General features: G+C 38.7%; 1 long non-coding RNA gene across 16 annotated transcripts in view; it reads right to left on the minus strand.

Moving 5' to 3' along the window:
• The window catches only part of LOC134522240 (uncharacterized), a 167,088-nt gene that overhangs the window by 112,253 nt on the left and 29,246 nt on the right, over window positions 1-25,589 (minus strand). Inside the window, exon 1 of one of the 16 annotated variants that reach the window (XR_010072997.1) lies at window positions 14,861-14,938. The exons of 13 other annotated variants lie outside the window; for them this stretch is intronic. This is a non-coding gene — a long non-coding RNA (uncharacterized LOC134522240). Of the gene's footprint in view, window positions 1-14,860; window positions 14,939-25,589 lie in introns of those variants that run through there. 2 more of the 16 variants (XR_010072987.1, XR_010072985.1) reach the window with 2 other exon arrangements.

A 25,589-nucleotide genomic window follows, 5' to 3' on the forward strand; every position in this document is an offset into this window, starting at 1 on the left:
CTTGTGTAGAATTTTTAAGCCAGGCCTTCAAAAACAGGCTTGCCAGCCAACACTGGTCGTTTTGTTTCCACCAATAGGTGTGTATGCACTAACACTTCGGGATGTTCCATCTAAAAATTATGCTTTTGGCTTGAGCTGTCCCTTCAGTATAAACATATTAGCTCCCTAATGTTTATGTATCTGCTTGACAAGTCTCTAGCCATGAGGATGGAATTCTGCCAACCAAAATTTTCTGTTTCATCCTTAATGTAAACAGTTGCTTTGAAGTGCTCCAGGTATATTGAATGAAAAAATAACTTGTTTATGTAAAATATTTAGGGAAAATTTCCACAACCCTTCAGTATATAATTGCAGTTTGCCTTCAGATTCATCCAGCGCATCAACAGATCTGTTTTTATATGTACAGAGACTGGCCTATATGGTACAACCATAGAACAATGCTTATTCTGAAAGATAAAACTGAGTGATTAGGAAAAGCTGAGGAATACGGGGGTGGGACAAACAGAAAAAGTATATAAATCCAGTGTATGCTTCTGAAGGTTATTATGGCTTCTTTAGCTTCTACAGATTTTCTTAATCTGAAAGAACACACTAAAATCAAAGAAGTCAGACTTATTCTATTTTTAAAAACTCTTCAGTAATTTTAGACTAATCTGGTTAAACTGTTTTCTTAACGTGTGCATGCTTCAAAAACATTTTTAAATTCAAATATTACTACTCTGTATGAAGAATTTAGTCAGCAAAGTCAGCTGCCACTGAAGTCTTAATTACAGAGGTATTCTTGTACAAGCCTCACCTTCTAAGAGCATCACCAGTTAACCAACTTCTGTTCCTATGTATCCCCTGAAAGTAGGACTGGAAAATATGTTTCACTTCTGCCAGCAAGGCCAGGTTCCAGTGAGACTTGGAGTCTCTCCAAAATCTGGGAAAGAAGCCAACGGGGAGTCCAAAAAATAGGTCCCTTCCAAGCAAAAAAGACACTGGCAAGTGCATCTATCTCTCAACAGATCAACACTTGTAAAACCCTACCACACAGGAATATTCTCTTGGAGGACATTTCGTTTGTGATGTACACACATAGTGCTTAACTTCTTCTCTAACAGCAGTTTCTAGCACTTGGGATACCAGCCACAGGCTAAGACTTTTCTATAAATCTTGCATTTTAGACCACCTTTTTTTAAAATTCCCATTCACATTCTCATACAGCTTGTAACTACACTTACAGATGACTAATATGCTCTTATTATCTCCAGTAAACACATTTACCTTATTTACTAACAATAGTATCATGCTCATCCATGTTGAATACTCTCAACCATTTTAGAATCAAGAATCTGAGTTAATTAGGCTCCTGCTCTGTATTGCTACTGTAAGAGATTGTGGAGGAACTATCTCTTTCTGCTGACTACATAGGAATCCAAAGGAGACTAGTGTCTTAACTTAGATTTTTAAACCAGATGCCTAGCGTTAAGCCATGTGAGAACAATCATCTTACATGCTCACTTTCATCCTCACTAAATTAATGTAGTAAGAATTCTCATTGCTATGTTCTGTCACTTTCATGCATCAATAACATGAATTAGACCCGCAGTCATATATTACCCTTTTGTCTGTTTGCTTAGTATCTCGGCACCTCATTATTTAGCCACATGATGGATATAATGACAGTTGCTGCCATTAGGATGCCATTCATTCAAACATTTCAGACAGGTTTGAGAAAAGTGCTGGATAATGTTACCACCAAAAGGTAACTGCATAGTCATGGAAGATTATGATCAGGAAAAACAGCATTATGGTTCAGGGCTTACTTACAGACTCCCTTGTCTAAATTAGTAGCTCAGCACAAACTGAGGGGAGAACAGTAACCGGTTATCTTTTTACTTTGTTTGTCTTCCACTAAAATGTCAGGAACTGGGCAAAGCTAGAGGCAGAATGTTGCGCCAGATGGATCAGTGATCCCATGTGCTACACCAAATTCAGAAATCCAGGAATCATGTATGTTACAACATTACTAAATAATGGTAAGTGGTTTGAACACATATGTGTGAACAGCTGACTTTTTATTTCATCACTGACGTAAAACATGGTTGAGGTGTTCACATTTTTATTTTCCCATTTTAAAAAATGAAATGCCTTCTTTTCAGAAGGATCATACAATTTTTTCACCAACTTCCTCCTACAAAAACAATTCCACAAGAAGCAACAAAATTATTTGGTCAATCTGAATCTACATTTTACTAGAGGAAGTTTTGACAAACCAACTCACACAGTTCTAGCTTGGATAGATTTTCCCTCTTAGGAATAGAATGCCATTCTCCTTTCCTGTACCATCAAGGGAAATACTGATTCTCAGGATTTCCTATTAATCTCTTTCTTAATCCTACAGATATCACTACAACCTCAGCCTCTTCCTTTCTGTCCCTTTAGAATATTTTCTTTTTCATGCATTCTTAATCTCTATTGGTTTTCCCCCTGAATTTTCTTCTCTTTCCCCCAGTGATCCCATTGTTTATTTGCTAGCTTTGATACTATCCTAAATCCCTGCACAAATAAGATGCTTCTGTGGTCAACTGCAAAAGAAGTGATGGCAGGAGGAGGAAGATAGGCAAGTATGGATCTGTTCATCTCTGTACTGACTAATTGAAGCAAGGATATTTCATCAGGAACACTACGCCCACTTACTACTTCACTCAGCCCTTCTTCAATCACTGCCACCTTTCAGTTTTGGAAAAATTGAAATCACCTTTGAAGAGGAAGTACTTTCCAATGCTCCCTGCATCTGACTAGCTGGGATGCACCCAGGGTCTCCCTAGCCCCCGAAGAGGAATGACTGCTCTGCAAAGCTCTTGCTGTAAGTCTCTTCCTGCTCAGGTCAACTCTCTTCTTGTTCTTCATAGCTGAATCACAGCTTATCTGAAATGGTTCAAGCTTCCAAGGACCTTCTTTGCTTTCTGAAAAGTACTCAGTCAATACCTGATTCTCTAGCATACATCAATGACAAAAATTTTGGGCAAATGCTGGCATCTTTTAAGAGCTAGAGGATGTGTCAAAGTGAGGATTAAACATGTGCTCAGCACTGTGAATGGCTGCTCAGCCAATGTCAAATCAAGCAAGCTCCACTTCAGCTGGCAAAGACACTGCACGTACAAAATCCAGTTTACAAAGGTGTTTCTGGTCTCCGTCAAGCCCATAAAATAAAAGCACTCCATAACAAATCAAAAGGAATTCAAAATATCCCTCTCTCAAGCTGGTAATAAAGGCTCCATTTCAGGTCAACATTCTGTGCAAGAGCCAAACATAGCAAAACACCAAGAAGAAAGGAGATGGAATCTCCCTCCCCGACAACTTTTTCTACTCATGTCATTTTAATTGATTCTTACTCCATAGCCTCATTACTGGATTCTCTCAACTGGCCTTTTTTTGCCTGCTTATCTGAAAGGTAGGCAGTAAGTTGCTGTTCCTCAGAAAGACTTAAACTTCTCCTCTGCCAAGCCCCATGTCGAAATTGTCTCCCCCTTCGTAGCTGCAACACTGACTTTGGTTTAAGATGGTGAACTCAGTTACTTATTTTTTTGATAAGACAAAGTCCTCCCTCTCCCTCAACCATGAAATTTTCTCACTGACTTTAAATTGCTCTGACTGGGCTATAAACAAATTATTCAAATAATTTGGAAAGCCAGTATCATTAAATAAATATTTTCCATTCATCAATCTAAACCGATCTGTCTGGACATAACTGAACCATGCTGTCTTTACACGAGGGAAGCATTGCTTGGCTCTTCTTCTGTGCAATTTCTTCCTCAAAATATTTGCTCTTAAATAGGTTAATTGTTTTCCTCTGCCCACATTGAGTCTGTCAAGAAGGTAAATGCACAGCTAACTTTAAGACACACTTTCCCAGGAAAGAGAGTAATTTATCATCGCAAGAACTATAGCAGATCTAGGAGACATTAATAGCTTGCCAGCCAAGTGACCTACATATGGCAGGGTAAGGCCACAATCAGCAGAAGAAATCTTATATACACAAAAGAAGCATGACTCCATCTGGTTTGAGTTGCCATCTTGCTTTTATCTCCTTTTGCTGAAAGTTTTGACTGTTTCTTTGACTGAGCATCTTTCTATGTTGGATCCTAACAAGAGAGAAATTGTATGCAGCAACAAAACATTCTCACACAGTTATGATTATGTGCTAGTGGGAAGGTCTGGAAAACCACTAAGGGTGTATAAACAGCAATAAATTAGTTCCACCTTCCTTAAGTAGTAAGTGTAAAAGGAATAGTGCAAATGTGTACCAATTTATTCTTCAAAAAAAACAAACAGTAAAGACCTAGGGGCCTTTTGGCACATCCATCATGCCAATAACCACTGTTCTTGTGTCGTTTCATCCATCACACATAAGTACAGGCTTCTTAATCTGCACAAGGCACTGAAACACTTCAGTGGGTACTTCTCATGTACCGTTTTGGACCTCTCTTCCTGCTGCAAGACGTTCCCCATGGCAGTTATCACCAGGTGGCACTATTGCACAGTCTCCCAAGCACTTTTCCTAGGGTGTGAGCAAACGTCCATTCTTTGGAAGACACGTTGATATACAATTGCTGATTATAGTTTTGTTAGATAAAATTTTTGTCGTGTCAAAGGCAGAATTGTTTGCTCTCTGCTTTGCTCTTAGATGGAAATCAATCATTTCAAACAAAATTACTCCCTGGCAGCAGGATTCTGTAGAAAAAGCGGGCATCCATCTGCTCTTTCTGACTACTCTTCCAGGACTGACGTACGTAACAAACCAAGTAACATTTAGAATACATCCACACTATGTCACTGATTTCTCCTCCACTGGGAATTCAACCTAGAAGATCCCATTAAGTGCATGCTACTAATCAACAAAGGAAAACCGCTATTCTGAGTGAAGGGAAAGACTTCAACTAGTCTGAAATTTCAAGTAGACTGTAACATGACTTGAATGTAACCTGCACCACTGTGTCTATATTGAAAAACATACAAATAAACAAAGCACACACACACACACAAGACTCACTTTGAGGCACTAAGTTCACTTCTCTTAGTTCAAAATGGGGAGAGTAAGAATTCATACTAAGTTTGTGTATATATCATTCTTCATACTTCAATGGCCACTGTAGGTTGCTTAAAATCACATCCTACTAAAAGCCCCTCCATTGACAAGGCAAGGAAATACTAACATTTTTGAAGAAGTCAAATGAACTATGTCTTGGTGTGTTGTTGAACGCACATACCTTAAACACGTTCTGTTCTATGATTCTATGATCTCAAATATTGTTAACATAGCAATGCTGCTGTAAGTTGTGCAGGAAGCATTAACAACTACTATACAACTGCCTTTCTCATAGGAGGACGGGAAGAATTTGTGAAACACAAGTCCAGAAAATTCTCTGGAAATGCAAAGTAGGGGCTGAATTAATAAACCTTATTAACGCCTCATGTTTAGAAAGCTTAAGGCACACCACACTCGCCATTGAAAAGTAAGCATTTCCCACCAATCTGCCACAGAACTGTGCTGCTAGAATGTTTCTCTGTTTTTTTAAAAGTGACTATGCTGTTTCTGCTGGCTACCACTAACTTTTTAACTTTCTAAACAGCGAGCAGGATCAATGCTACCCACGGAAAAAGGATCAAGGCACTTATTTTTTTTTTCTTTTAATTGCTTGCATGGATAACTGCAGTAGTCGTATTGTCACATGTTTGGTCAGATAGAACTCCAAGTTTCTATGTAAGAACATACACATATCAGTCTTGTGTACTGTGACCCACAGATTTCCCTGAAGGTAACTTAAAAGACCACTACCTTCAGTAATCAATACATCAAGCAATCACTATTCAACAGCTATCAAACACTTCAAAACTTAGTGTTACGGAAAGGGGACCAAAACTGTTTTCAAAACAGCAAAGGCTACAGCTAATACCTGTGATTTTGTCCTGTTGCCTTCCGTTCTTCTGCATCCATCACCTTTGAATGTCTCCTGCCTAACCAGCAGTGAACAGAGTATGAACTGCAGAAATCTAACCCTGAGCAGTGAGTGTTTGTATATTTTCCTGGCATTTTCTGAATACAATAAGAATTTCAGTAGGCAGGCCAACTGTTAATCAAGCTACTCATTTTTGTGAATCAGAAATAAAAAAGATCACAGTAGTGACCTACAAATATACCTACTCATTTATTGAAACTTCAACTGGCTAGTACTTGTTTTCAAGACTTCCAAAGCAAATCAGAGGTTTTGCAGGACATGTGTTTGCATTTCATTCTCTCAAAATCTACACTGAGTTGAGGGTCTCAGTGGTCTATTGCATGAGCTCTAAGATATTCTACTAGTTAACTTTTGAATGAAGTACATTAAATGTGCAGGCTATATTCATCCTCACCAGAAGGAATTACCCATCAGGGACTCACTTGGTGCAGTATGTAATAATTTGCTGTGACCTTTCAGTGTCTGATTTTGTCAATTGTTTCTGAATACAAACTATGTAACTGCTATCATATAGCAACTGATGGTCAGAGTACACAAAAAGACTGGCTATGCCAGCGTTTCTTTGCTTTTCTTGTTTCCAAGTTGTTTTGATACACTACATTGGTTTTACACTTTATTTTCAAGCATAATTTTCAAGCAATAAGTTTGTACTACTTGCTGAGATGTACTACAACTATCATTTATATAGCATATCCCGCAATAGTATACTATTTCACTGAATAAAACATTACTAAAAAATTACTAAAAGCTTGTTTCCAGCCTGTTATCCCTAGTGTGAGTAATAATACTTGGTACTCCTGAAACATGTTAAATGAACAGACTCTCCCTTTACCCATAAAAGACACATGATACAGGCAGCCTGAGGTTTAAACATTCCCTGACCCTTACCAGCATGCCTCATGTCTGACCTGGAGGTGGTTAGTTCAGCCTTCAAATTCCATTCAGTCCTTGACCTCTGTGCCGAGGCTGTCATCACAGGTGCCAATTAGTGGCAAAGCTTTTTGCTGGGGGATTCTGTGGCTGACCTGAGCATGAAGGGCTCTGTGTCCCATTACCTCTTCCTGCACAAGCCACTTCCCTTTTTCATTCCCTCCTTACTAATCCCACTCTGATGTGCTGTAGAGATTTAATTATCTTAACTGTCCTGTATGTGTCCAGTAAAGTGACAGTTCTTTACCACACCATTGACCTGTTCGTTTCTCTACAGGTCTATAGGTAAAGCAGCGATTAACTTCAGCCATATCAAAAAGGATATCACCGCATTTTTGGAGAGGCTTTAGAAGAGTTATTTCCAGAAATACTCACACTGGGCCACATGCCAACTTGACCCTGAGCTCTGGGCTCGTATGATGAGTTAAAACCATTAATGATTTTAAGAAGATTACTCTTGCAGCAACTATCTCTGAATTTAGGGGCGATTCTGACTTAGAGGAGTCCGGTCATAATCCCGCAGACAGCAGCCTTGCTTCAGTGCCTCCCCAGCCAAGCACGTGGTGTATGTCAAGATTCAGAACCTGTGGTTCCTCTTGTATTGAGTAGGAGCTTGTCTGTAAGGAAGTTACCATCAAGATGGAGTCAGATTTTTAAAGCCATATGTGCAAGATGATAAGAGACAATGGGCATAAACTGAAACAAGAAAGGTTTTTACTGCATATAAGGAAAAAAATTTTCACCATCAGGGAGGTCAAGCATTGCCTAGAAAGGCAAAAACTCATAGACTTGCTAGGGATGTAAACAGCACAATGATCACAAGATGCAGCAATAATGTAATTCTACTTTGCCATGGCTTTCAGCCATTATTTCCAATAGACATGTATCACCTCCATAATTTCTTTGGTGTACTTTATGTCAAACATATTCCCTACATTTCTTCCCCTGCATACTAATGCAACTACTCAGTTGCGCTCAGTATATGACGAAAATACAGGCAAACTTTCAGCAGGGAAATTGGAAGGCTGATGTGACTTTGTTGTCATCTTCAAAATCAAATCCATGGACTTATGCTGCTGAAGTTAAATTTTTGACTGACTTCAAAAGCAAATGTTCAAAATAAACCCCACTCAGTCTTACAGCTTTAGCTGATCTTTATAGTGATTGCAACACACAAGGTGCACACCTATTCTCCAGGATACAGCCAGGAACTAGACTCTTTTAGAGACTACTGTCCTAGCTATATTTTAGTTCAGGTAATTAGATGCATCCCACTAAATTCTTCCTGCAAGACCACTTAAATACACAAGAATCTTCTTCATTTTCTCTCCAAAATATTGCATAGACTGTTAGAAGATTATAATCTTGTATTTGAGATGGCTAAGTGCCATTGGAAGCGCTGAGTAAAGTAAGTGCTAGTTATGATTTGCACAGCCCAAAGCTTGTATTTGAATAGTTGACTTTTGCTTACATTCATCACAAAACGACATCTGAAACATGCCAGTAACACCCTCCCATTTATAACCAGACACAGGATGGTATCCTGCATTCTGTGTAGCACTTGCTGACAAAAATCCAGTTTTTGGAAGGTAAATACTATGTATCGTTCCAAGTAGGTATTTAAGGAACTTTGAGCCAAAGATCTAACTTACAACAGTATATTATACCACTATATTTGTTACAAAGTGAGGTAGCACAGCTGCAGATGCCGAACTTACTAACTATGCCCCAGATAGACGTCTTGTAGCTAAAGTACAGATACCAGCGCCATAACTACTACATTTGAAAACACACTACATGCATTCAGGAGTCTGCAACACCGCATGCTAACTTTTCACATTGTTTCTAATTGGTCATATGATCTCTTTTTTTTTTGGCTTTTTAAATATAATTCCTAACCTCTTTGATTTGTCGAGGATTTTACTGGTTTTTTTCTTTTCTTTTTGGGTTCTAGAAAGTCTATATCTATGATAAAGCTATATTCACAATACCCAGCAACATATACTTTTGTACAATAAATCATCTTTTGTATTTTACAATAAGCGTATTTGCTTCACTAATCATAGATGCAGATGAGCCTTATATATGCCTGAACTGTTTAGAGGATGGGAAATCAGGGAACTCCCTCTTCTGGTAAGGGTTCAGCTCCAGCCCAGGTTATTCTTGCACAAAAGCCATTAACAGTGGATAGCTTTTGTCTGGCCTCTTGTCTTGGCAATTGGCGATACTGCTGACTGGCCCGTAGCCCAGCTGTATTTATATTGTATCAGGCTCAGCAAAGCTAAAGCAAATTGAAAGGGCTTGAGGGCTGCAGCCTTCCAGATTGTAACAAGGCTATTGGGTTTTAACTGAATGAGGATTATAGCTCTGGATGAGGCCCTGGATGAGCAATAACCACTGTTACTAATCCAAGCTTTCTGCAATTGTTAAAAACATGAGATTTATGACTAAAATATGATCACATGTTTCGGGGCTATCCAACTGATATTTTCAAGCTTTAATCCATGAATTGAAGAACAATAGATTTTTTAATGGCATCTATCATTACATGATCACATGACTCCAGAAGCTACATATTTAAGGAGAAAATTATTGTAAAATTAGTAATATAATAATAATTCACAACACTGTACATCTAAATATTAAGGTAAACTTCATCCTCAATGTTACATCCTTCCGTTTCATCAGGCCATACTAATATCTTACAAACTAAATTCTGCCCAACTGTGAAAGCTTTTATACCAGTGTAAGAGTTTAATAATTACTATAATGGTATTGCGGTAATTCCCTTACATTATAATTTCACGGACTGGAATTCCTCTCTGGCTAGAGAGGTATGCCCATTAGAAGAAAAGTAGGTTTAGGCAACAGCTAGATCTAGAGAGTTAAAATGAACTGGACTAACATCTACATGTCGGGTCACTTAAAAGCATTGCCACAACCATCTACTGACTGAAGGACTTCTGGAGCGATCCGAGGCACCAATGGAATATACACGGGTGCCAAGTTATATGAGGATTCCCTTCACTGCTTGCGGTCACAGTACATGAAAGTGCTTCAATGGCTGGCGAATTGCAGGTCTGCTTTTATCATATGTAAAAGTCAAAGGAGTTTCTTTGTCCTTCAAGGGTATACATACAAGATGCTGAACTGAAAGTTAAGTCACTGAATTCCTCATTCAGGAGAATCACTTCTATTAGGAAAAGCTTTCTTTTGTGCTTTCACCTGTCCAGAACACTGCTGCTTATGCAGAATGCTCTTTTGTATCCATAACCTGTGTGCTGTCACACACAAGGAATAGGTTATCACTAGAGTTCAGCACCCTCATTGAAAACACTGGCCAATTCACATATACTACCCATCTTCCCTCACTAGCTCATTTAAGTTATACAACTAATCTCCCCTGTTTAACAGGAATACCGCATGAATGGGATGGGGGACACTGCGGTGACAACATGACACTGAAACACCAACAGAATTCAGTAGAAAGATGTAAATAACAGCACAGATTGACTGAATAAGGAACTGATATGTTATGCTGAGCTGTGAATCAGCTTGTAGCTGTAATCCAACTGCACAGCCAGCCACACTACTGCAAACAAACAAGGTCCAGGTCATACTCCATGACAAGATGGATATTTTGAGTCTAAAGTAGTGTGTAATAGGAGTGAGAAATGTTTTCATGCTAGCGCGAGTCACAATACGGTAAGACCCGAGTTCAGCATTGCTGCACTAAGACTCTAGCACAATTTGAAAAATCACTAGTCTATTACATCTGCCAACTCAAAAAAATTTGTCTATTTGGTGGCTGTTTTTTATTTCTGTCTGCAACCTTTCTAGAGTTATAAATTTTGAAAGTGACATTTACAGGGCAATATAAATAGTCATGGTTTGTTTCAAAAAGCCTGCCTCCAGGTATTGAATTCACAAGAATTTTATTTTTCTGCATTTCATTGTTAAAACATTCTCTAAAAAAAAAGAAAAAAAAAATCAACATCTTGTAGGCATATGTCATTTTACAGATTTGTAAATATATTCCCAAGTAACCCAAAGAGCGTACAGAGAGTTTGCAGTAAACTGTATGAAGTGTAGGAATAATCATATTTAGAGCTTGTACATCCTCCAAAATAATTCCTTGGAAGTTGAAAGAACAGAATTATTTCAATGAATGGCGCTTAGTCTAATACATTTCTCTCATCCCATGAACCTGCTGTAGCAAGTGCAGTTGAATGCCAACGCATGGCTGCATCAGTCTAAATTCTGCCTTATGGACAGTGTCCAGGTTTGTGACAACTTGGATATGAGACTATCAGGCCAAAGCCCAAGCTTTCCATTTCTTATAATGATGCCAAGTGGAAATCATCCCAGCAGAGAGAGCCCAAAGAATGCTTTCTGCATCATTAAGCCCTGAAACAGGGACTTAAAGTAGCTTTAGGTCCATGTGTGGGTCCTCTGTTGTGGTGAATTACATTTCCATGCATAGTCTCTCTTCAATTCATTTCATTAGCAGCAAAGGAGTGTGTTAGTGAAGAGAATAATGTGTGAATCTTAAAAATGAAACATTAGGTCTATTTTAATGATGAATTTTACTACAAATACAAAGATTTCGCTATTGCCAGGATCAGGGTTTTGAATTGATGTATTTAAAAAAAAAAAAAAAAATCAGAAGATGCCTTTGTACAGATTTGGCTTCAGATTTCAAATAGCTCAGTGATTATGCAGTGCAAGCCCATATTTTATGTGTAGATATGTGTGTAAATATACATACACACATGCATATCTGCCTGTGTGTGTGCTGATCAACAGTAGTCATATGGCTCTGGCAAGTAACCAGTGAAAACATTCTGTATGTTCTTGTTTTATGCAACCTGCTGACAACAGAATCCTCATGACAGTCTATCTTGCGCCCTGCTTACCACCGACAAGCAACGAAAACTGAATTTGATTTCACTGCTTCTACAGGGGGAAAACAAAAACAGCAGAAAGAAAACAAGTTATATTGCAGCCTAAGCTTGAATTACATTATAAAAATAGAGCAAAGCTACTTGTTTCATGTTTTAATTCTGACTACAGTAATCTTGAGACCTGAAAAAACAGAAGAGTCCCCAAATGATAAGAAATAAGTATTATTGAAAGATGGGGGTATTTGGGTAGTATCTGCCAGAATATTTTTCTATAAGCATTAATGGAAATATTTTTTAGGTCTCCAGCACTGTCATTAAAAGACAACAGGTTAAAGGAAAATTGAGAGACAAGGATGTCATGTGGGACAGTGTCATATGCTTTGCACAAGTCCAGGTAGATGCTATTTCCTTAACCATCAATGCTGTAACCCCATTGTAGGAGGCCACCAAATTTGTCAGGCACGATTTGCCCTTAGTGAAGCCATGTTGGCTGTCACCAATCACCAATCAAGTCATCTCAAGTAAAATAATGAGACCATTTGTGGAGTAAAATGTGGCACCATTAGTGGCTCCTAACTACAGGACAGCAAGAACTAGTGTAATCACAACAGAAAACATGGTTTAAAACTAAATATGGGGAGATCTGGAGAATCAATGACCAGTGCATTGAAGCCTATAGGAATCACGAAGAATATCCTTAGTCAAAATGTACGTAAGGACAGAATTGAAAATAGAGATAATAGGAAAAGTGAAAGGCAACTACATATGTGTCTGAAGTGACATGAAGCAAATCTGTTGAGAAAGAAAAAGCAAAACAGGAAGTTTTGAATTAGACAACAAAAGCAACCCTCCCTTTCCTTCCCTCTCACAAATAGTAATTTTGAAATAGTAAATTTTAAACTTTACAGAATGAAAGGCAAACTTCATCTAACTGGATTAAGTGACTCCTAGAATAGTAGAGAATATAGATCACTTCTTGTGCTTCAATGTTGTGGATAAAAAGCTGTTTCTGCTCATCTTCGTAAATAGCATGAAAACTTACTACCTACGCAAGGTCTCCTCCAAACATCATGAATTACCTTCCTCATCAAAAGCTTCCTCATTATTGTTAAATTAGATTACACTGAGATTCTGAAGAGCTTTTGTCATTTCTCTTTTAGAAGTACACTTAATGAATAATGTTTTTCTGTTTTTACTGTGCAAACATCAGAACAAAAGATATCAACATAGTATATTTAATAAACTGTATCTCTTAGAACAAACTGTTAATTAGAGTACCAGCTGCATCCAGCTCTATCCTTTGAGTGTAATGAGCAAATCAGTTAGGCATTTAAAAATCTATTTAAACTTGATTTAAATGTTTTGATGGAGGCAAGTGAAGCGTGAATTCCAAAATGTTAATTTTGTTAAACAATTGGCTAAAGCTTGAAAAGAATCATAGACCATTGTGCAACAACAAACAGATCTCATCATACTATATTAGTGGGAGAAACAGCCAAGTTCAAGTGATCAGTAAGTGGCAAGAGAAGCTAATGACGACAAGTTTGACCATAAGTCAGTTTGGATCTATGCATTCATTTTTAAAAGAGATACTCTCCTCATATCAGCAGAAATTACGTATATGGCTTTTGTTTTCTCTTGTTTAACCTCGAGACCTGGTCCCACGGTTGTGTTGGAACTGAGATGCCATAGATTCCTAGAACCAATAAAGTGTGATCTGTGTTTTCTTTAGGTCTTTGCAGCCATGAAAATAAGACAAGCTGATAGTGTCTGCAGAAGTAACGGCCTCTCTGTAGGTCAGTTGTTCAAAATACATGTGCATCATTTGCTTCCTGGGAAGGGTGAACACATCAAATGAAAACAAACCAAACAGTGGCTGGTGAATTTCAAAGGCAATTGTTTAGGTGACTGAACTGGTTAAAAGAATTACTTTCTTTTTGTGTTTAAATTTCAGATGATTCTGTCCCTTCTCCCCTGTTTTCTCATAATCTGTTCTGTATTAAATAACAAAAACCTTGGTAGCTTGCTAAGTGCTGTACCTCAACAACTCCCTAGGCCCCTCCAAAAGTCATCTTTTGACAGCAGACAGTGGCAAACTCATTAGTTAATGGTCAAAAGAAAAACAAAAAGGAGCAGCTAATGTACTAAGAAGCCTGTCATTAACAGCAGTAATGTCCATTCCTGTGATTGCAGCAGAAATAAACCATATTCAGTGGATTTATATTCCCCGTAATTTACTAGGCAGCTATGTACTGCTGGGTGAGTGGAACATGGAACTGCACAAAGTTTAATTTGACAACGCATAGATAATGACCTGTTTTCCTCTCTCAAGGTAATTTAAAATCTCTTCATCCTTTAATATTTGAGATACAGCTAGCTTAAAATTCCTTTTTTTTTCTTTAGAATTAGAACACTGTACTCTCACAGACCTATAGCTGAAATTCCCCACTGAAAAATATAATAGCCTCCAGTCTGAAAGTGGGGAGCTCCTAACCACTGCGACAGCTGCACTTGAAATCAAGCTTATTGTCAATAATTCTTTCAGTTTGACCTCATTAATTGAACAGATTCTACTGGATTGAATAGTCACCTGGTATCTCGCCACAATGGGATTAAAAATATCTGGGGAGAAGGAGGACTGCATAAACCTTAACAACACAGGTTATATCGCCAAAGTCTCCCAGAAGTTTTGCACCATTTTAACAGCTGTTTAGATCTAAAATTCTTACTGACAAGTTGCAAAATCTGAGTCCATTAGAGAGGTCTTATAAATTCTAAATATTGATTCATTCTGGATGGTAAAGGAGAATGAAGTTAGATGCCTGGAATCACATTTGCAATAACTTATTGACAGGTGATAGAGAAAGAGATAGTTCCAAACTAAGAAAAAATATCATACAAGATGAAACACTTTTTAGGGATTAACATACAAAGAATAACATACAAGTCCTTCATACCAAATGTTCTACTTATCTGGCTTCCCTATGAGTTATGTATTAACATAAATCAGTATATTCTTACCTTCTAATCTTAGCAATAGAAATATAACTGTCAGCAGCTTCTTTGACTCTATCAGTTCAGCATATTTTCCCCCATCTGTCAGCAAACAGCAGTGCAGTAAACAGAGACACAACAGCCTAACTTAGCTATGAATACATAACAAAGTAAATCACCCATAACAACTTAAGTTAAATTGTTATAGTTGGCAAAAAAAAAAAAAAAAAAAAAAAAGGACATATATTAGGCAGCTGCTAGATTTGACTTGAAAACTGATCTTCCATAGCAGCATGAAAACAATGTGTCTCAGTCCCTGGAGTTCTACACCTAACAGCATGACATCCTGTTAGGTATGCATTAATGATCTTCTTCTTGGGAACAGTAACAGCTTAAACAGCACGAACTGAGTCCTCAGCTATGCAACAGGTCCTGGCACTTTGGAGATCGCTATTCCCGGTAACATCTGATTTCAGCTATAACTAACTTATGTAAAAAGGAAGCTAAAAAGGAATCCATTGTAGCTTTCTGGCCTGCGTGTGGGGAAAGAATTAATATGAGCTCATGTTTGGCATATCATAAAGCAGCCTAAGGCTTCTGTAACCTTTCACTATCTGGTACCTGGGTAGCCACACTAACTCAAAGAGCTGTCTAGTGGGAGATAAGGTGGAATTGCCAACTATACCAACTCCTTTGGAAGGACTTAGAAAAGTTGACCTATTCCTATTTTCAGATCATCTGACTCAGGACAGTTTTCAGAACTGTGAACCTTATTCACAAAGAGGAACTTCCCTCATGTTCAGAAAGAGTATACAAGTCCTGATTCAGAAGCATATAGAACTTTTCTGGCATATCTTATTAACTAGATTTTTTCACTAATTAGGCTGCTAGGCAGATGCTTGAGGCAGCCTAGCTAAAGACAGATCTATAAAGCCTTTGCAGACATTAGAGAGCAAATCCTACTTACACTAGAGACCAACCAAATATGAACTGGCTCTGAAAAAGAAGTCATGTAGACACAACCAAAAGAGGCCAAGCTTATTAATTAAAGCACCATGACTGTGCAGCTGATGGTTAGAGCTAACTCAAACCTGGACACCTTATGTCACGGACAGACTAAATTTGCATCTGTTTGCAAAAGCGTGTGCAGACGTTCCCTAAGTACATACCCAGCTACGCTGGGTAGATGGACATCAAAGATGTCGTTGCTGCAAAGCTTTGGGTTTTAGCACTTAATGTCCCTTGGTGATTTGTCCTTAGTTTCCCCATCTCCTGTGTGTCCATCAGTACAAATATGATGATAATAATTATCTCCTATAGACATGGCTTTTAGGTTCAACACATTTAAATTTCCAAAGCACTTCAGGAGTTTTCTTTACATCCCTCCCCATCTCCCCTCTCTCTCTTCAATTTACACTGTGCTGTTCTTTGTAAAATATCCCATTCTGTTTGCTCTGCTCTTCTCTCCACCCAGTCTTTCCCAAAAACACTGAAGGCAAGAGCAGAACTTTCCAATCCACAGTGTTTGGAATTGTTCATAATTAGGCAAAATGTGTTCACTGACACCTCTAGCAATTACTCATTATGAAGAAGCTGAGAAAACAAATGAAGGAAAAAGAATTAGGCAGGTCACTAACTACGGAGCCATTTGAGACTTACAGGCTTAATGAATAGCCTTCTGGAACAAGAGAACTCCAGCCACACAGACTGCTGCCTTTGGTGAACTGTTGAGACTGTTTATTTCTGTCATTCCTCTTGACCAAAACCAGGTAAACTAATGGCTTTCAAAAGGTGGAAATATTTTACATGTTTCAGTTAAAATTACTATATAAACATGAAATGGGTGGTCTGGGCAGACTGTCAAGGTGGGCACAGTAAGAATTTACCTCTTGCAAACTTTCCCCTGACGTGATTTAACTTAAGGACATATACTTTCATGTGGATTGTGTGATTTCTTTTTTAAGGGCAGAGCCAAAGCTTTGATTGTGTGGTTTCTTTTTTAAGGGCAGAGCCAAAGTTTGGAGTGCAGAAAAGTTTCAAATCCTGTAGTTAGGGAATCCTTTTGAGAAAGCAAAGTCTTTGCTTTCACAGAAAGAAAGCCCAGTGAGTCTAAGCAAAAGAGGACAGAGTGGAAAAATAGAATGCAGCTCCAGACTAGAGCTACAGCAAACCTCATGATAAAAGTTTACATAGGCATCATAAAAGTTTACATATGACAATAAACAAAATCTTGCATCAGAGCCAAGTTACAATTAAAGCAATGCAAAATGAAATGACTGGAAGAAACACATTCCAGCACTTATCAATTAATATCAATATTTTACAAAGGAGGAGGTGGGGAGTGTGGAAGGTAGAAGTATCTTCAAATTGTATCTTATTCTTTCCAAAACAAAAAACTTTATTCACGTCCTGTATTCTGTCAGGGCTCAGCCCTCCAGAACGCTGAGTAACCACAGCTCTCAGAAAAGTACAAGTCATTTGATGGCTTTCAGCACCTTGCAGAACAAAAATATACTATTGTATTGCATTTATGAACACAAGCACTAGCTTTTCAAACCAATGCACCAGCACAGCAGATTTTTGAGTGAGGTGTACAACATGAAGGCCGTGGAAACTGAATCTGACCCAAAGTCAAATGAATGATTCCTCTAAGTTTCCCTGGGACTGGGATCAGGTGTTTATGTGTTTTTGAAAGAGGCCAGATTGACAGCCCTAAAGACCATAAATTCTGTTTATCCACGTAACAAGCAGAGTACACGCAGGAGCATGTGATCTTAACCCACACTGAGTCCCCTGACAGGGGGCCTCAATCGTTCATTGGGAGAACAGCTTTTTCAGGTGAAAAGGGAATTTACTCTGGGTAGCCCATTTACCCCTTGGCCTCTCTGCTGAAGATGCCAATTACAGTCAAATGTTGGCAGCTTATTTATCCTTCCCCAAACTATTGTCACCTCTGGGGGTGCAGATTTAATTGAAAGTCGAAACGAGGATTTGTAACTTAGTCCAGCCACAGCTGTAGCTAACTAGACCAACTGGGTTTGCAGACTTATTTATTATATTGTCTTACAAAATCAACTAGAAGTGTCAACAACCTTGAGAAAGACCTGACCTTGAAGAAAAGTTAGTACCTGCTCCTTAAGTTTGCATTTACTTGTATGTACAGTATGACAGTGAGAACAGTCATCGCTGACATCTTTGGTTGGGACAAGGGGACTGATTCTTGTGCAAAGGGCCAGCACAAGCACCAACAAATTCCTCAGCAGAGGGGTACCTTACATCCCCGTTCTGTCAGCTACTCATTGAAAAGTTTCAGCCACATTAAGTTTACCTTCTTAAAGGAAATACGTGAGATAGATAAGGCATTTCAAATATGTCAACATAAAAAACCTACTCTGTTAATCTGCTATATTTTTCCATCTAGAAATTATTTCACTGTCTGATGCATATACATTTCACACTCTGTGAATTCCAGGCAAGAAAAAAAATGAAAATGAAAAAAAACTAAACAAAACAGGCTTTACTGAAAGTTAAGAGTTATAGAGATGTAACTCCAAGAGTCTACAGAAATTTGATGTGGAGTGGGAGCATTCTGCATCAGTTCTTTTAAAAAGAAAAAAACTTCACCATATTGAACTCTCCAAAAGGAATAGCACTGTTTAATTCAATCCTATGGCATTCTCTAAAAAGGCACTGAAACTCATGTAATTTTCTTTCGTTCTCTCGTCATCTAAGTAAATGTTTCAAATAATGCCATTCCTGCTGAAGAATAAGTCTCTTCCATTTCCTCATTTACCCCCAACCTTCAGCATGCTTCCACCTGCCCTGTCCCCCATGGCTGCAAACCACCAGCTCAGAGGTGAAGAATGCAGGTTTTGTCTATGTAACCCACAATGGAGTTGACAGAGCTCATGTGAGGTGTGTGAGAGTCATGTTCCCCAGCTCTGCGAGGGGCTTTTGGGCAACTGACATGAAAATCAGCCCTGCACAAGGGTTTAAGTGGTTTCAGGAGAGGGTCTCTGGTAATTTTCAGGATGTCAACTAGCTCTCTAAACACTTACCTCATGCTATCCAGCCTTTTACCACCTAGCTTTGACACAATGCACACGCACAGAGAAAGCTTTGCAGCTCAAGAAACTCTTCAGCGCATACAGATGAAGTCAGTCTAAACAGTTTTCCCCCACTCTGACTCCATACTGGGACTAAATTGTTCTGTCCCTTAAGAAAGCTACAGAAGGGGAAAATACCCATTTGGAATGTTAGGGAGCTGCAAAAAAAGCTCCAGTATATTCTCTCCTCAGTTTACAGACTTGTCAGGCTCTTGAGAACAAAGGCCAGGAGAACTTCACAGCACAGAAGGGTCTGGTTCAACTCAGGATCCCTTCAGACGCTTCCCTTGATGTCATTGCTCCACTATTAGCAGCATTGCCACTTTCCATTTTCCCTTCCCTTTTCACATTGGCACACAATGGAGGAGGCAAAAGAGAACTTAACTATGTCTAAAGTAGTCTCAACACTTGAGCATAATACTGTTTGCAAAATTGTCAGATTACAGTACCATGTACTGTAGAGACAGTCTTGTGTTTCTCCATTCCTAAAATCTTTGATACTGCAAAAGTCACACTTGACACTTCAGGTCTTATAATACACGAACGCGACCAGTGCACAAAATCCTAACAGCCTTCATTATGCTTATCCTCAATACCTCTGCATGGCAGGACAGTGCTTCCATCCCCATTTGACAAAAAGACAAGTATAGCCCAGAGATTTGTGCTCAGCCCAGACAAAACTGCTCATGTGTCTGACTCCTGCTGAAATCAGGGGCATGTGAATCAGGGGCTTTGAATATCTAGGTCTAAGGTTATTTGCATTAACTCTCATGGGAGGTCTGCAGCAGACTCATAACAACTTCCATTCTCTTCTATCCCTTGCTTCAGTCCACATTTGCCTGGCCTGCCCATTACTTAAAAACACTTTTACAACCTGGGCCAGACTCGTCTGTATGGTTCTGAAAGCAAATGGCACCATATATAAAAAAAGAAAAAAAAAAAAGAGAGATATTTCCTGCCTCTTTCAGTTCTTTACATTCTGCACATCTGCTTTTGCTGCCCTTCTTTGGGAGATAAAGATGAGCTCTGCCCCCTGACATCTTTATAAAAAGTACATAATATTAATATAGCCTTTTTATTATTATTTACTTTTTAAATGTGGAATGAGTTTCCAAGCTGACAAAAAGTAGGTCTGCAAATACTTGCTGAAATCCAAACTTAGTTTTCTTTGCTTGTCTGCACCACTGTGAAATTGGAATTACCACGCTGCAGGAGCACCCAACTGAAATCCAAATAGATTCCCACTTTCCTCTCAGGATACTCAAATTTTCCAGCACCCCTGACTAATTTAAGGATTAACAGATCTTTGGGATCACGGCCCAGCGTAAGGAAGGGGCCCAACATCTAAGCGAGGCGCAGCAGGCTGCCTGTGAGTCAGAGTCGAGAGCAGAAGGGAAACTCTCGCTAGCATAGCTCCGAGCTGCGAGCTGCTGGCTGGCTGGAGGCCTAATGTTAAGGAACTATAATTAGGACCCGAGGGGCTATGGAAGGAGACTTATAGCACCATCTCAGAGTCTGCATCACTTTGACCTGCCAGAAAGGCAGAGGCTGAAAATCCTCCCACTTGCAGGATGCTAGCTGCCTAGCTATTACAGGAGAAGAGCCAAAGAAACAGAGCCAAAACCAGCACCTTTGTGCTCACAATGCCAAGTCATGTACAGCTTGTAAAAGCTTGAAAGCAATATGCTGTGACATCTAGGTGACTATCACATGCCTATCACTAGGCTGAGAAACCCATACCTTTCTGCGGTCTCATATACAAGTCCAAAGATCAGGCACAATTTCTTCAAAATTAATGACATTATATTCTCATAAAAAGCAAAGTGATCAGAGCAAGACCCAGCACTTCTGATGAGGAATGGGTTCACTCCAGTGGCCTTCAACACAAGAACGTTCTCAGTACCAGACAAGGAAAGAAGAAATAATCCTGTTTACAATTCATCCTTAGTTTGATAACTGCTGCCCAAGGAAAGAAAGATGTCCTTCTGATTTAAATAGGACAAATAGACTGGTCAGGCCTCTCTGGATGTGGTGAACATATGCAGGAACTTGTTGCCACTGAACTGTATTTGGCATAATTACAGAATTCAGTGATTTTGATGGGATTGTCTATGTTCCCTGTTCCTTGAGTCCTGTAATAAAAAGTCCTCTTCTCACATCAACTCCTTTCTGCACATAATAGTCTTTTGATCACAACACTTTAAAAATCTGGTGTATTTTTGTCAAAAGTGGTTTATATTGTCAAATATAATTTAGATAAACTCAAGCTGAACATGCCTCTGTTACCTGTGCAAAAGCAAGCATTTGAAAACTCCCTCCAAAACAAGAGACCTAGAAAAGAGTCTGAACATGACAATTGCACATCTTCAGACAGATCTGCAGTGCCTCTAACCTTGGCTTTTATCCTTCTACCGGATGTCATTCAATCACTTCCTCTCCAAGCGGAAACATTCAGCTACAGCATAGATGCATACAACATACAACATGGCTGTTAGTAAACTACATCATGGTACAGAAAACATGACACAAAAATGACCTTTTTGTTCCATGAAATCCCAATTAGCTCAGTCAGCAGAGGGAATTTAGATAAACATGCAGAGGTCTGTTACCTTCCATCCAACAGAGACCTACAAATGCAGGCACAAGTCAAAACATTGCAATGACATGGTTGCCTTGGCGCAACAGTGAATTCCAAATATTTCTGCATCGCCTCAGGATACAGCTCCATTAATACTCTGTCACTATCGTTCTGGTTTTTGGCAACTGATCTTTTTACTGCTTCATGTCTGTAACTCCTGTTCTTAAAGATACAATGAGTCCCAGTGCATATACTCTAAAAAGAGCAGATGAAATCACGGAGGTTGAAATACATCTTTCATATCAGAAAATATATCTGGATTGCACTTCAACCCAAGATCACTGGACTAAGCAATACTCTTTACATATGTTAGTCAGCATGAGCAAAAAACCCAAAAGAAATAAAAACCTCTTTGATCAGCGAGTAAATCATGCAGGATTCTGGATTTGGTCTAACCCTTGGTTTTGAACCCTTGTTTTCATCTCTCTCCCCAGCACCACTCTCACTGGAATCAGTGTCAAATATAGTAGAAGAGCTCTGAAGATGCCAACAGGATTTTGATTCTCTGACATCTCTGCCATTTTTTCAATGCAAAGACAGAATGTTTGAGCTTAGCACAGCAAAAAAAAGTGATTTGGGATACCTGTTCTAAAGACAACCACCAGCATAGGCTGTATCGTTTTCTTGCCTGGGACAGTCACTGCTCTTCAGTACAATACAGGACACCAAACCCTAAACATAGTCTGCAGATCGTCAGAATGGTGCTGGCTCAGGATTCTCTTGTTGTCATTATCTCCTTGCTCTATGCAAGCCTGAGAAGCTTCTGTAACAGCAATTCCCAAGTTGTGGTCTACAGCAAGCTGCCTTGCTCTCCTTCTCATTTCCACAGAAGCCCTTGGAAAGAAAGAATACGCACCGGCTTGGCTCTTGCAACATAATAAGATAAGATCAGCCAGCTGGAAGCTCCCCTTAGAGATTAAGCAAGAAATGAAAGTAAATCCAATAAGCACCAACTTGAGGCCTGAAGCTGCCAGCCATAAATAAGAAGAAATAGCCTTCAAGTGGAGAAAGAAACAAGTCAGCCAACTGGCCAATCACCACGGCAAATAACAGAGAGAATAAAGTGAAATAAATGGAGGACAAACTCAAACAATTTATTTTCTCACTTCGAAGGTCTGTAAAGAAACAAAACTATGACCCTCCACAATTGCTGCAGGCACGTTCACAATGAAAGAGAAGGCGGTGTCCACATGGCATTTAAGAATGGCTCCCCAAAAAAAGCACTGAACTGAGCTTTAGAACAAAAGTCAAAGAAAAGCGGGAGGTAAAGACACAGGGATTATGAGAATAAGATAAAATACAACATAGATTTAGCAACAGTAGATCATGCCAGACTAATCGAGTATCTTTTTCCTAAGGTAACTGATGGTCTAAAAAATGCAGCAGAAAAATGCAGCAAAACTTCAAGGGATCACTTGATAAAATGCCATATCAGAAATATCTTATTACTAAAGATAGCAAAGATGGAAATTAATTAGACACGTGAGGAACTGCCTAAAAAGCTTGATTTGTGTTCACAAAAGCTCCAATTTCAGACTGGCCATTTCATATTTTCATTAACATTCACAGGAGAAGAGTGAGGAATGAAACAACAGAACCTGCTCCTGATGAAAAGTTGGAAGGCCTCAGTAACAGGAAGACTGGTGTATCATACAGGAAGAAGCTGATAACTTGTGACTGGAATGACAGAACTAGGATGTAACGTATCTTGAATCTGTTATTTATTAAATCTGCCATGGGTTTTCATACAAGCAACTTTCAAATGGTAGATCTAATTGAATGAAAAATTATTAGGACAGATTTTCTTTTTCAGCTTCCCTGGCAGCTTAGTGCAGACCCAATGAATAAAAAACATCTAAAGCTTTAGTTTAAATCTTGTAGTGCAACAAACAAAATATTTGCGGAAATGCAAGTTACATGATAGTGCAAAAGCACAAACTTGATTTTTGAGCACGGAGTATATAGAACAAGGTTTTGCATTTTCTTCCACACTAGCCATAAATGTAGCCATCCTAAAGCTCTACGCTGCAGAACTGAATTCCAAAAGGTGTGTATGTATTGCCCCTGTACATGCTAGACTTGTGTTCAGTTACCCCTGAAGTATGGAGAACTGCCTTGAAAATGAAGCTAGCACGAGCTGAAACCAGCTTGTGAAACATCTAAGTTTAGACAACAGATCCAACGAGGCTTAACCCTTGAGATATAACTGTGAAATCCAAAATGCCAGGAAGTTAGCTTGCAATAGCATGAAAAGACTTTTGAAGTACGGGGGAGGATGGGGGAAGAAGAGAGGTGACAGTAAACGCAGACAGAGGGATAACTCTAAGCATTGTAGGTAATGAAGCCATGGGTAGGTCTTATTTTCTTTTAGAGGTTTCTTTGAGTTTCACCTTTTCATGTCTGTGGAGACATCACAGAAATTGGCAGAAGAGATCATACCACCCACACAGGATTTCCATTTTTCACAGGGCCAGAAATGCCAAGATATCTTTCACGATTTTAATATCAACTCCAGCAAGATTTTCTTTAGTCTTACAAAAAGATTAAAAATAACCATTCCACTATTAAATGTCAGTTTGATTTTCAATATCAAAACCTACCATTTTTAAATCCATGATATTCTGGTACAGAACGGATAACAATGATTTCCTATCATCAACAAAAAGGTAAAGATGAAAAAATGTTCTATAAAATTGCTCTTCGAAATACTGTACTTGAAGAAGCAAAAAAGAAAAACAATCTCCATATGGCCTCATTCTCCTCTGTGGATCTGAGTATAGCCCAGACTATGTTTACTATATTGCATCTGTCATCCCTCGGACTGAGCTTCCATGTGCAACACAGGAAGCCCAGGAAACCACATACCATAGAAAACTATGTCCAATTACAGCTCACTGGTTGACAGAGATGACTGGAATGTGTAATCTGTGAAAACGCAAACCTAAATTTAGGGGAATATCTGGTGATCTTTGACAAAAACCCAAGAGTGTACATAGAAGATGGGTCCTCTGATTATTCAGAAAAACAATTTTTCTGGCTGTTGATGCCAGATTTTTGAGGAAGAAGCCTTGTTAATTCTGGTTTCAGATACCTTTTATGGATATTTCCTCTGATGGGTATTCCTCAAAGAAGACTTAACATATATGATGTTTAAGGCCTTGATTCTGTAAATACTTATGCACAAGAACAATTTTATGTACACAAATGGCAGCCTCTCATTGAATGGGATGTTCACCCGCATGAACTCATGTAGCTCTTTAACATTTTAACTAAAGCTAAACTAAAACTGCAATGAGACATGGAGGAATTGTGTGTATTTAACAACTTGAGCATGCTATCTTTTTTTCTTCAAAAAATTATTCATTCACATCATGTTCTGTGAAGAATTCTTTGAAATAAATGTTTTGTTGAACTCACGCCTGCTTCTGGATTCTTTCCTCACCATCTGCTCTATTTTCTGCTATTCACTTTCACTGTGGGATTGGTCATCCAAGTCACTGTTATTTTTGCTGTTTAGTTGAATGATTAGGCTTTTAAAACAAGAAAAAATAGATATTTCAAGATGGCTGTGTATTGTTTCTGAATGGAATGCATTAACATGCATATTTGGAAGGCACACTCAACCTAAAATCTGAGAATAAGCATTTCATTAAAAGAAAATTTTTTTCAGAAAATTAATTCGAAGACATCACAGCGCTGTTTCTCTCTTTAGAGTTTAATTTAAATTTTCAGAAAATGCAATTCCCAAAAATACTAACAAAACAAAGCTCTGTCCATTAGATGAAAGTTTTTGAAACTAGCTCCAGCTTAGGGGACATTTTCCTAAATAATAGCTTGAATGCACCAATATGAACTGAAAAAAACTTATTTGGCTTAGCTAAGTATCTGCGTGCTCATACTTTGCTCTTTTGTTTCACATTATTTATTTAAAAAACTGCATCACTTTATAAGGATATATTCAGCTCTGTGTCACCTGTAAACAAATCATGGTCTCCAGAGAAGGAGCAGAAAA

Source organism: Chroicocephalus ridibundus, chromosome 12 (assembly GCF_963924245.1).
Source record: "Chroicocephalus ridibundus chromosome 12, bChrRid1.1, whole genome shotgun sequence".
Taxonomy (NCBI): domain Eukaryota; kingdom Metazoa; phylum Chordata; class Aves; order Charadriiformes; family Laridae; genus Chroicocephalus; species Chroicocephalus ridibundus.